Source organism: Clarias gariepinus, chromosome 22 (genome assembly GCF_024256425.1).
Source record: "Clarias gariepinus isolate MV-2021 ecotype Netherlands chromosome 22, CGAR_prim_01v2, whole genome shotgun sequence".
Taxonomy (NCBI): domain Eukaryota; kingdom Metazoa; phylum Chordata; class Actinopteri; order Siluriformes; family Clariidae; genus Clarias; species Clarias gariepinus.
The window spans coordinates 5,408,399-5,422,405 of record NC_071121.1 but is presented as its reverse complement, the minus strand read 5'-3'; positions in this window follow the sequence as shown (position 1 = coordinate 5,422,405).

Genomic DNA, 14,007 nt, shown 5'->3' with positions numbered 1-14,007 from the left:
GGAGGCAGCCCTAGCACTTGGAATAGTCTTAATTACGCTGGCTGGAAGACCAGCTTGACTTAGTTAGTCCTGTTCAGGGACTGCCAAGGCGTCCAGACGCAGGGGCTGGAAGTAGTAAAGAGGACATTTGCTGATCTCACGAGGCAAAGAGGTCCACCTCCGCTACATGAAATTTTCCCAGAATGTAAATCGCCCTGAGGGACAGGAACCTGGTGCGCTAGCTGTTTAGCAGCGCGAGCACAGTCTGCCCTGGCGATTAATATATGAGCTCCAGCTCTCTTGGGCTGGACGGTCATCTAAGGCCGCACCCCAGCCCATAAGGGAAGCGTCTGTCGTTAGCATCTGCGACGACAAGACGAACTTAGAGTGGGACCCAGAGTCAGAAACCGGGGTCTGAACCACATAGGAAGGATACGAAGCACCTGGCGCGTTGCCCTTATTGGGGATTGGCCCTAGAGTAAAATCCTCTGGTTCTTAGCCACAACTGAATTGCTCTCATGTGCAGAAAGCCCAAAGGTGTCACCGTGGATACAGCTGCCATGAGCGCTAAGATCTCTGAATAGTCACGTTCTGGTCTAGCTTGATTTCCTTGACGGTGTTGAGAATGGATTCGACACAAGCGGGAGACAGCTGTGCCCGCTTATGCTCAAATTCCATGTGACACCCAAATATGTAAGGTAAGCTTCGCCCCCGAAAGCGAACCTCAGGAACCTCCTGTGTTGTGGAAATATTTCTATTGATTTATTTTTAGATAGCGGTAAAGCCCACAAAATCAAAAAAATTGGACGCAGCCCCCCGTTCCTCTTGGGAACCAAAAAATACCGAATGTAGTAGCCTGACTCTCTGTCTGGTAGGGGAACATGTTACATGGCCCCATTTCCCACCAACTTCTGTTAGCAGATGCGCACTTTTCGGTTTCATGGAAGTGGAGACCACGCCATTAAAACGCGGAGGGTGATGTAAGAACTGAATCCTGTAGTTTCTCTCTACAGTGCTTAGTGCCCAAGGAGATATACTTGGCAGTAGCTTCCACGCTGCCAGTTTTTTAGACAGGGGCAAAGTCTCAGTGGCTTGGTTAAACGGGGGGATGTTAGATGTTCGGCATCCTGAAACATGGCAGAACTAACATTTTATTGGAGACTGGAGTTGCCCGAAACACCAACCTCCTGGGGGTGCCAGGGAGAACACTTTATTCTTTGAAAGGAATTCTGCATGCCTCTCCCCATTGGGGGGCCACCCCCCATGGTCCTGGGCACATGAACCTCAGGGCTTCTTTGTGAAGAAGACAATATGCCAGTCTGACCTCTTTTGAGGCTGATTGCGTGATGCACCCCAATCTTGTGAGGGGGTGCCCGGCTCAAAAAACACTCTCCTTGTGTGTTTCACGCCTCGCAACACTCAGACCCGGTCGAGACTGGGTGGCCGACAGTCCCGACTCTTGAGCACGGCGGGGAAGGACTTTCCCGAAGGCTTGTTATATAACTTCGCACTGGAAGCGTCTATTCTATCTGGGTGTCAACATATAACCCCGCGCTTCCACCGTTAAATAAATAAATAAGTTAATGAGTGGATGAATACAGCTTACTCCATGAAAGGGTTAACTCATATGGAGATTGCTAAGAAAAGGGGAGAGAGCGTCGTTGAGGCTCCGCCCCCCGGCCACCCGACAGAATTTGCCGTCTATGTTTTTATTTATTTATTTATTATTATTATTATTTTTTTATAAATTTATTTTTTAAGTGCTTAGAGGCTATTACCATCGTCTCTCACAGCTCTGCCGGATGCACAAGTTTAAGCCCCAGGAACACGCGGCGGTTCGAAGCTTCTCAAGGAATGCGAGGCACGTGCGTAGCACTTAATCAAAGTGTAGTGATCGCCCTCCGATATGGATTATACACACGGAGGGACATCTCGTTTAAAACTCTGCCATTATCGGTGAGTTAAACACTTATTTTGCTGGTTAGACACAGACACGCTCACAGCTAGGTGAAGACAAAAATCTAAGGAACGTTTCCGGTTCACTCCTATTTATAACCTGCAGGTGCGTCTTATCAGATGACGTCACCCACCGAGGTTATAAAAGCCAAAAACTTGGCGTGTTTGATACACACATGCTTCACAATTGGCAACATGACAAGATGTTTCCCATAGCGTTTTCACGCAGCATCTCGTTCCCGCCTTTGAAAGGAAACAGGGTTATAGCAAGGTAACCCGAGACGGCCCTACCAAGGTCAAAAAATGGGAATAAATACACTTTAAATGGTCACCTTGGCCTTCACAGTCCGTAGTTAGACTACAGAGGCTCCATGATGGATGGAGTAAACTAGCTTAAAGTTAGGATTTCAGTTCCAGAGTTTTAATTATGATCACATTTTTGGACACATGCATTCAACACATGCATTTACACTCTACTGGCAATTTGCGAAGGGAAATATTCTTAATCTGCAAGACTTTGGACTGTGGGAGGAAACCTGAGAACCTGGAGGAAACCCACCAAGCACTGGGAGAAGATGCTAACTCTATGTTATCAGACCCTGAGCCAGGAATCAAACCAAGGAGGAGCAAAGAGACAAAGTTAACCACTAAACTACCAAGTCGCCAAGCTAGTTTACTAGTGGTTAGTGAGTTAGCTACCTAGCATAACAATGCACATTCATACACAATGACTTTTATAATAATAGAGATGCACATTGTAGTAGTCTCAAAATATGAGATAGTTGTACATAGTTTCTTTAATGTCTTAAAGATTAAATCTTATTGCGGGAGTAGGAATATAATGTGTTGTTTTTTTTCGTTCAAAAAGGGGACAGAGAGAGAGAAGACTGACCCATACTTTTTTAACAGGAAACTCCAGAGATTCTTTCGCACTCGGGTCAGTTGCGTATCTGACACTTTTCGATTTCTATTTGTTGTGAGCTGATAAACACTCTCAGGTTTGAGGAGCAGTGATGTGATGTTGATGAAAAGTCTCACAGAGGACATTACGTCTTTAAGCTCGTGGCTTGTTCCTTCATTATGGTTACTAATGAGAGCTGCTGTGGTGATGATGAAGGATCTTTTCCTGGGAATCTTTTCCCCCCAGTGTCTAAACCTCTGGCTGACTCCCTCAGAGCAGCACACACACACACACACACACACACACACACACACACACACACACACACACAGAGTGTTCAAGGCTGAAAAAGGTCATATACTGGGATGGGGACCAAAAATAGTCGCTTAAAAATGTAAGAAATTTCTCATGTTTAACAGGCTTTTAAAGTTTTGGTAGAAGAAAACTTTCTCTCTCTCTCACTTTCTCACACACACACCCGCACACAGACACACACACACGAACACACTCATGCCGATCTTATTCATCTATTTATCTACAGTCCAAAGAACTCCCTACATACAGGAACAGTTGTTCATAACATTACACGTGTCCATAAGACATAGAGGACTAATTCTCCACAGAGTCCTAAATCACGACGTATTATTTTCTCTACAAACATGAGATGTGTAAAGTCTGGTGAGTGTGTGCTACCACTTACTTTCCTCACATTTACACACACTCACATACGCACACTCCACACAAACACAGGCCAGTTCCCGTCCGACAGTAACGCATGTGCATGAGGTCAGAGCCCCATCTACCATCTTTATCTGACAGTGGATCAGTGGATCTCATCTTTATCTACACACACACACACACACACACACACACACACACACACACACACACACACTAACACACATGCACAGTGTCGCTTACTGGTAGTTGTGGTGTAATCACTGGGCTGTTTAATTAATGCATTCTTCATTTAAGACTAAATTTTAAGCTTTTGTCTAGTCTGACAAGGGACCAGCCGATCTGCATACATCTTGACACAGGTTTTACACCAGATGCTTATCTTGTTGGAGTTTGCACATTGCACATAGCAATTGAATCACCACTGAGCCACCTATGCTCTATGATGTAATGTAATATAATATAACATGTAATATTATAATACTACCATCTATCATTATGACCGTAAATGATGTTACTGTATGCTGATCATGCTACTTCCACAAAGCACTTTTCTTCATTCATCCTTCATTTACTTGTGATTACCAGGTATAGACAGCAGAAGACAGTCGGACATAAATAATATAGATAAATGACAGTAAATAAATAATAACAATCACTCACTCACTCACTCACTCACTCACTGTCTATCCTGCTTTATCCTACAGAGTCACGGGGGAGCCTGGAGCCTATCCCAGGAGACACACACTCACACACTACAGGCAATTTGGGAGCTCCTGTTAGCCTAATCTGCATGTCTTTGGACTAGGAGGAAACCGGAGTACCCGGAGGAAACCCACCAAGCACAGGGGGAACATGCACACAGACCCGAGGAGGGAAATAAACCTCGAACCTGGAGATGCACGGCGACAGTGCTAAGCACTAAGCCATCGTGCCACCTTAACACTAACAATATTAAATTAATAAAAAATGAAAATAGTGAATAACACCAAACAAAACAAAAACAATAAACAGATTGAACAGCAAATATAACCCCTAAAACTATAATCAAACTATAATTTAATTTAATCCTAATTTACACTATGTAAACATTTTTATTTAAAATTTCAAATGACTAGAAATTTAATACACCTTACTGTATCATCCAAAAAACAAGCATCTGATTATACAGCTGTTCAATCTGTTTATTGTTTTTGTTTTGGGGGCCAGGGGTAGCTCAGTGGTTAAGGTATTGGACTTCGGTTCAGAAGATCCCAGGTTCAAACCCCACAACCACCAAGTTGCCACTGTTGGGCCCTTAAGCAAGGCCCTTAACCCTCAATTGCTCCGATGTATAATGAGATAAAAAAAAAAATGTAAGTCGCTCTGGATAAGAGCGTCTGCCAAATGCCTAAATGTAAATGTAAATGTAAATACAGTACTAATGTCTCACACTTTGTTCCCATTAATGTAGACCACAGAAGGTCTGGATTACAGTAATAAATGCTTATTTATTAATACCGTATGCAATTATCGGGAATAGCAGCCCGGTTATCCTTTAGGAACAGTTATAATTAAATTATACTTAACACACCATAATCTTTATCTCACATTGCCGACTGTAAACACCCAAAAGTAAACACCCAAAAGTAAATTCTATCAGATATCATAAGACATTTTACTATGGTAAGCTATAGTACATACCATTATGTTACCATGGTGCTGTAGACATTACCATGTTAGGCACTATAGGAGTCCCCGGGTAGGTACTAATGCACAACAGGCGGTGTGTACTGCAATACTTCGGTGAATACAATGGAACTTATTGGTTACCATAGTGGCTACCAAAGATTATGGTCTGTTTGTATATTATAATATTATTATATTTGATATGTCAGTATAGTACATACTGCTGGTACTGTATAGCACAGGCTGGAACATATTAGACATAAAAAATGGCATGCATTAGAGGAAACATAATAAGAAAAGGTAACATTAAATTAAAATATATATGATTAAAAAGGGCAACATTGTACGTTTGTAATTGATGATTATTTAATTATAATTCAACAGCATCACAGCTACACAGCTGCAGAACTTGCCATCCACCCTGCTGCTATCAGTTTATTTAGTAAAGACAGAGAGATGGAGAGAGAGAGGGATGTGAAAAGGGTGTTTGTGAAGACAGAGACTCGTCTCTATAAACATTTCATCTTGTCTCTCTTTTTGTCTCAGTCCAAACACAGCGCAGTACCACACCTTCAGAGCGTCACTTTACATCCTGGCATTACTCAGATTTTCTGCTAATGTGTGCGTGAGTGTGTGTGTGTGTGTGTGTGTGTGTGTGTGTGTGTGTGTGTGTGTGTGTTAAGGGGCGGTTTTGTGGCTTCTGTCATAGGCTTCCTCTATGTATAAGGTGGTGTGTAAAGGCAAGTAGAAATTGGGTTACACTGGATTGTGTGTGCATGTGTGTGTGTGTGTGTGTGTGTGTGTTAGGGGGCGGTTTTGTGGCTTCTGTCATAGGCTTCCTCTATGTATAAGGTGGTGTGTAAAGGCAAGTAGAAATTGGGTTTCACTGGATTGTGTGTGTGTGTGTGTGTGTGTGTGTGTGTTAAGGGGCAGTTTTGTGGCTTCTGTCATAGGCTTCCTCTATGTATAAGGTGGTGTGTAAAGGCAAGTAGAAATTGGGTTACACTGGATTGTGTGTGCATGTGTGTGTGTGTGTGTGTGTGTGTGTGTGTGTGGTAGATTATAAGTGACAGAGGTGCGGCTGACTTTTCTGAGAAGAATGGCTGATGTAAACACATAGAGGTTCCCAGTTCTGTGTTTACGGTTAAAAGTGAGTCGGCACTCTCCTCACACACACACACCCTCAAACACCCCCCCCCCCCACACACACACACACACACTCAAACACATATCTTAAACACGCATGCAAAATTCCTTCTCCTTTAGATATTTATGCTTGTCAAAATGCACACACACACACACACACACACACACACACACAGATCTTACACATACACACAATTTTTTTTCTCTTAGATATCCCTGTTTACCACAACATATCTCTCTCTCTCTCTCTCTCTCTCTCTCTTTCTGAGACCTCCAGACACACTGGATTTTGCCACCATAAATCTTCAGCCTTTAAATCAGACACAAATAAAAACATGGCACGGTGTGTATATTACTGCAGTCAGATTCATTTAAAAAGTGTATTCAAATGGTAATCGCTCCAAAATGTTAGCTTGTGTATGATTTTATTATTAAAAGTGTCACATCCCCATTTCCACTCTTCCCAGGATAGGATATCACACTGTTCGTGACCCTTCTCAGCATATTAGAAGACAAATAAAGGAATATTTCATACATACATCATTTTGAACTATTCGCTCAAACTTTGTCCATATGGGCAGTTTAGGGATAGTCACACACACAAACACACACACACACACACACACACACACACACTGCTGATGCATCAGATGCTCTACATAAAATGGAAATGATTTTATAACCTTTTCCAGATTAATTAATCAAGGGCTGATCCTGTGGAAGCAGTAAGGGTGTACTCAGTATTGCTCGCCCGTATTTTTTTGCTTCCATTTTTACATTTTTAATTATTTATATAAAAAAATGTCATATGAAAAAAAGTCACCTGTTGCTCATCTGAGGTTGTACTTGCTGAGACACACTATGTTCAGATGCTTTTTACACACACACACACACACACACACACACATAGACAAAAAGAGGGGCACTAACTTTTACACATGGCCGTATGTAGTAGCTCTATAAAGATATTATTGCCTCTAGTGGCCAATGTGTGAACTGCACCAGGCACTACTAGAACTCCATTGGGACAGGAATCACACTGCCACATGTCGGGGGAGGGGCAGTGATCAGGAGATGTAATAACAAAGATAAGGTCAGGGCACAAACCTATTGAACTTACATACCATGGGCAATTTAGTAACACCAATCAATTCAATCTACCCAACAGTGTACCATATATATATATATATATATATATATATATATATATATATATATATATATATATATATATATATATATATATATATATATATCATTTAAAAAGTGTATTACCATTTGAATACACTTTTTAAATGAATCTGACTGCAGTAATATACACACCGTGCCATGTTTTTATTTGTGTCTGATTTAAAGTATGGTACACTGTATACACTGTATATTTTAAAAAATGGCACATGAAAAAAAGTATATATAGTACACAAGAGGGTGTGTATATATATGGTACACTGTATACACTTATACACACCCACCCAGAGACTTTGTCCCAGTCTCTATTACACACTATCCCTTTTTGTCCTATTCACTCCTCTGCTGTCATTGGCTTGTCTGCTGACTCAAACTTCTCCTCCTTATCTCGCTCTCTTTCCTCTTTCCCAGATGTAATAAAGACAAGATGCAGAGCTCTTAAACTCCCCTGCACTGTTTTTTTTTCACCACTGCCTGGAATCCTGGGACAGTCGAGGCTTCATGTATTAAGACTTGTATAAAAAAAAAACACGTATAAACAACAGACAGCTCCCCTGCACTAATACTTTTCAAGAATGCGCTGTTGCTGTTTTCCCAGCATCCGAGTTGTGTGATGTCTGACCAAAGTAAACATAACGGCAATGTCGTGCTCCGCCTTTCCCTGTTTACAGCTCATGCCATTACCTCAGTACGCGTTTATCAGACCGAACAACCTTTAATACGTCATGGCATTGAAACGTCTCTGCTCTACGCCGGATATCAGGATGTCCATATGCGACTGATTTCGCTTTTAAAAGCCTTCCTAAGTGTTTTGCTGAAACTCAGACGCTCCCCCCAAGCACTCGTTTCTCCTGCGCCTCTTCACTTACCCTAAACACTCCCCTCCAAAGGCAGGCCTGTAGGACCCGTGCTCCCAGCCCGGGATGACCCTGTGCCCCTCTTTACAAGAATTATATGGACAGAGAGCAGTTTCAAGATGATATATGTTTGTTTTCTTGCAAATTGAGTAACAGCTCCAGAACTTCCTCACTCTGATCATGAGAGGAGAGGAAAAGAGAATAACTTTAAAAAAAAAAGAAAAAAAAAGAAGTGTTTTGCTCAGAAGAGAGGAGACAAGATCAGGTGAGATTAGATTAGATTACATGAGAGGATATAAGATGAAATAAAATGAGATCAAAAGAGAAGAGAAGAAGAGAGTTAAGGAGAAGAGCAGAAAGCAGGAGAGAAGATAAAATGACAGGAATAAGATAAGATGAAGTAAGAAGTGGAAAGAGAGTGAAAAGAAAATAAAAATAATAAAAAGAGAGAATAAAATGTACAAAAAGGTAAGAAAACCTGAGAAAAGAAGACAAGAAAGAACTGAGTAATGGTACATGAGAATGGAGTAGAGAGTAAATAAAAGGAAAACAGAGGACATTGGAGTAGATATCAAGAAAGTAGATGAGAAATAAGAGTAAAAAAAGACAGAGTGGATGAAAGCAGAAAAAACAAGAGCAAGAGGGAGAAGAAATAAGCAGAAAGCAGAAGGCAAGAGGAAAGAGGAGATAGCAGAGTACAGAAGTACAAAAGGACGAGAGAAAAGGAGGCAATGCAAGAGCAGAGGACATAAAAGAGTAAATGAGAAAAAAGGTTAGAGGAGATGAAAAAAGATAGAATGAGAAGAACTCAGATGAGGAGACAGAAAAGACAGAAAAGGTGAGGATATGATGTAATGCTAGATATGATGAGAGCACAAGAGACAAGCCAAGTCTTAAAGAGAAAATAACAGAGGAGCGGAGAAGAAATGGGAAAAGAGGGAACAAAAGAAAAGAGAAAAGGAAGAAGAGATGACAAGAGAAAATATGAAAAGGAATAAAATGAGAGGAGAAGAGAAGCAATGAGAATAAAAAGGGCAAATAATCAAATGGTCAAAACTAAAGAGGGAAGAAATGAGAAGATGTGGACATGAAGAAAAATGTCTGTCTAATCATTTTTGATTCATGAACATTTTCATTTTATACAAACTTTACAAAAAAATTTTTGGGAAAATTGAAATTTTCTTTTGATTATGTAAAGCTGCTTTGCGACGCTGACAATTGTTAAAAGCACTATATACATGAATTTCATTAAAATTGAAGAAAAAGAATACAAGTGAAGGAAATGAGGTGATTGAAAAAAGGAAGACCGGAAAAGAAGAGACGTGAAAAAAACAAAGAAAGTTTTGAAATTAAGAGAAGTAAGAAGAAGCTAAAAAAAGAAATAAGAAGATAAAAGAGAAAATGGAAAGAGAAGACGGGAGAAAAGAAAAAAGTATACAGGAGAACAAAAGAAAAGAGAAGAAAATAGGGGAAAGAAGAACTGAGGGCAGAGGGGACAAGAGAACAAAAACACAAAAAAATTAATACAAAAAAAAGAAGAAAAAGCCAAGAAACAAGAAGAGAAGAAAAGAGAAGAGAAGAAGGAAATGAGACAAGATGAGAAGAGAAGATACCAGGAGTAAACACGAGACAGAAAGAGAAGCAAAGCGAACTGAAAAATGATGATATGAGATACGATGAGAAGAAGAGAAGAAAAGAGAGGAGAAGAAGTCATGTTCTCAGACTGACCTTTCTCAGGACTAAAGGGAGTGACAAAGCATGTGTTTATTCTCTGTGCTGCCTGTTTATGTATCTTCTATCTCAATGAGCGCTGCATTATTTCTCTCAGGAAGAGAATTTCAATGACATTAAGCTCTATTTTATAGTCTATAAACACACTTAAGACTCTGAAGGCTGCAGCGGTGGGGAGGAGACGTGGGGGCAGGGTACACGGTGCGTGTGGGGGGGTGGATTTGGGGACGTCGCTTGTGGTCCGACACTGGTCTAACCTGCTTTAAATCTCAGGCTTTATAGTAAACAGCTCGGGACATCTCTACAGGCCTTTTCCAAGCAGAATTTATTTTATTTACATCAGTATATTTCTGCCAGAGTGGCCCTCGAGATCTCACAAAGCCTATCTGGTAACTAAGGAAGAGCAAACAACAGCACTGAATCATTCGAAAGCTATTGTGTTGTTGTGCTTGGGAAACGTCCAGTTCAGCAAGAGAGAGATAGAGAGAGAGAGAGAGAGAGAGAGAGAGAGGGCATAAAAAGTCCAAACATCCAAATAAGTGAACTACAGATGCCTCTGTAAACACATTCTTATAAATAAAAAAAGAAAGCGAGAGCAAGACTAAAGCAATGTTGCATATCTCTTGGGAAACTCACTGATAAAATCCTCATAAAAGGATATGTTCTTTTTCCATCTGTTTAAACGACTGTTATCAGAGATGCACAGGACGCACCATCCCCAACTTCAGTTCATTCACTAAAGCGTTCATGGATTCCTGCTCCCATTCATGTCCACTAGGACAGCTGAGAACCCTCAGCACAAGGCTCTCGTCTCAGCCACGTCAAAATCGCCACTTCCAATTCGCCTGTCACCTCTCCAAAAACCGCAAACCACAAACAACGCACTCAGACCAGATGTGTCCACTTTGGACAAAAAAAAAAAAACTGCTGACCTTCCAAACTGGACGTGAGACAGGACAAAATAAACACAGCCGTGGAAAGCTGTGAATAAAGATGGTCTTAGGGCTACGTACCATCACAGGAACAGTGTCAGAAACAAACCTCTAAGTGGTGTTCTGGAACGGTGTTGGATTTAAGGGTGCGTGGAGAAAGCCCAATTTTCACTTAAGTGTAAGTGGAAATGGTGCAGTTGTAGTTGGAGTCGAGGTACTGCTCTTTGTAAACACATCTAAGCAGAACATTAGGGCTGCGTAATCCATCAAGAGGACATTTTTTTTATATGTGAGCTTAAATAATACAAAGGACAACAGAAAATCTAAACACATGTTCCTCAAACAATTGGATTGTTCTCTTTAGTTTTGAAGACATTAGATTGAAATCATTCTTAGTCATGGTAAGTCACAGTGGATTCACTGTAGCGTACTCCAGGTACATCAAATGCAAGGGAAAAAATCATATACACTCATGAACGACTTCATTAACTAGACCTTGCTAGTACTGGGTCGCACCCTATATTGTAGTTAGCCTTACTTTTCATGGCCGAGATTCAACATGTTGCTGAAAACATCGCTTAGAGATTTTAGTTTATATCGACATGATAGCATCCATAATGCGAATCTTCCATTCCATTGAGACCACACATCATTACTGCACCAGCCTGAACGTTGATAAGAGGCAGGATGGATCCATGCTTACATGTCGTTTATGCCAAATTCTGACTCAACCATCCAACTGTCACAGCAGAAATCAAGACTTATCAGACCAGGCAACATTTTTCCAATTTATGTAAACCCATGAGAACTGTAGCTTCAGTGTCCTGTTCTTAGACAGGAGTGGCACTCGGTGTGATCTTCTGCTGCTGTTGCCGATCTGCTTAACGGTTCAACGTGTTCTGCATTCAGAGATGCTCTTCAGCATAGCTTGGTATAAATTTGAGTTACTGTTGCTTTTCTATTAGCTTGAACCAGTCTGACCATTCTCTTCTAACCTCTGACATGAACAAAGCAGTTTCACTGCACTTACTGGATATTTCTTCTTTCTCAGACCATTCTCTGTAAACCCCAGGGAAGATTGTGCATGAAAATCTCAGTAGATCAGCAGTTTGGGAAATACACAGACCAGCCCGTCTGGCACCAACAACCATGCCATGTTCAAAGTCACTTGTTTTTTTATCTGATAAGATATTTGCAGTATTGTAAAGTTAAACAGGTATACCTAGTGTTGAGTATAAAATTTAAATGTTACATAAGTAAATATAGAAAGTACAGGTGGTTTTACCTTAATGCTATGTGGATGTTTTTTGTACACATGATTCATATACTTTATTGCATTTTTCAGGGATAGGTCAAGCAGGTTTTTTTTCATATATGATTTGTCAACAAAATTAGTTATTTTTGTTCAGTGGAAAGTTCAGTAATTGAAATCCTAATTGTAATAGGGCACATGGTTAAAAAGTAATTCAGTATTTACAAATTATTCAAATGGAATACTTGAATTCGGACTCAAAGGAATTAATAAGAGACAAAAACACTATTTCCATCTATCCATCCATGCATTGTCTATACTGCTTATCATATGTAGGTTCACAGGGGGCCTGGAGCCTAATTCAGGGAACTTACAGTAGACCAGCTGGCGTGTAGGGCACAAGCATACACACACTTAGACACTGTGGGTAATTTAAAAACACCAATCAGCCATCTCTTTGGACTGTAGAGATGATGATAACCCACCGAGCTTACTCTGGTAACCCACCAAGCATGGGGAGAACATTCAAGCTCCATGCTCACAGACCGGAGACAAGATTTGTATCTCTAACCATGGAGGTGAGAGGCAACAGTGCTACCACTTATCCATCATAAAACTTAAACAAAAAGTAAAACCTTTTTACTTTTAACATTTTTGTAATGACCTTCAAAGTAGGTGTCAGTATACTTTTTTTAAATAATAAACCTACTGGCGACTTTTGTAGTTAGCATTCATCTTAGCATTCATCCCCTTCTTTCAACATTCAGGACAAATTCTGAGTTATTAAAATGTGTAATAAAAATATTTAATAAGATTATTTATCCATCTCCTATACAGCTTATACAGCACACATACGTCTCATGTCTTTGGACTGTGGGAGAAAACCAGAGTACCTGGAGGAAACTCACCAAACATGCAAACTCCACTCACACAGCCCCGAGGCTGGAATAGAACTCTTGACCTGGGAAATGCAAGGCGATTGAACTAACCAGTAAGCCACCATGCGGCCATTTAATAAGTTGATTACGTAAAATAAATTGATGTACATTTCGAGTAAAAATGCTTTTACTCCTATATTGCTAGGTTCTCATTATATTCATTCACTTAGGGATGACTTAGAAACATAGGCAATTGTACTTCAAACATACATGAAATTTTGTATATTATAAAATTATATTTATAAAATTATAAATTAGTATAAAATTACTTTTTACTTTTTACATATTGTTGTTTAATATGGGTATGTTTTTTTACATACCCATATTAAAATAACAATACATATTAAGTAAGCAAAAGCAAGTAACACTTTTAATAACAGTGACATTTTAAAGTATACGGATGGAAATAATAATTTTGTGTAAAAGTTAAGTGCATATTCTAAATTATATTTATAGGGTAAATTTTTTTCTTTAGTATTAAGTAAATTGACTACCTGCACACTTACTGAAGTTAATTCAACAGTGTAAATGCACACATTTTACATTGCTTTTAAAATAATAATAATAATAATAATAATAAAAACACTACAACATTTTACTTGTTACTTTGTCTGGCACTTCTGTTGTGGTAATCAGTTGTGTTTGTGTTTGTGTCATTTTTCTTTTTAAACATTAAGGTAAGTTCAGCTTCATGCTAGTTTGTTTAGTTAGTTAGCATTTGTTGCCTTAGCCCTCATTCTAAAGGGGTTTGAATTCTGTGTTTATGTTAATATTAAATAAA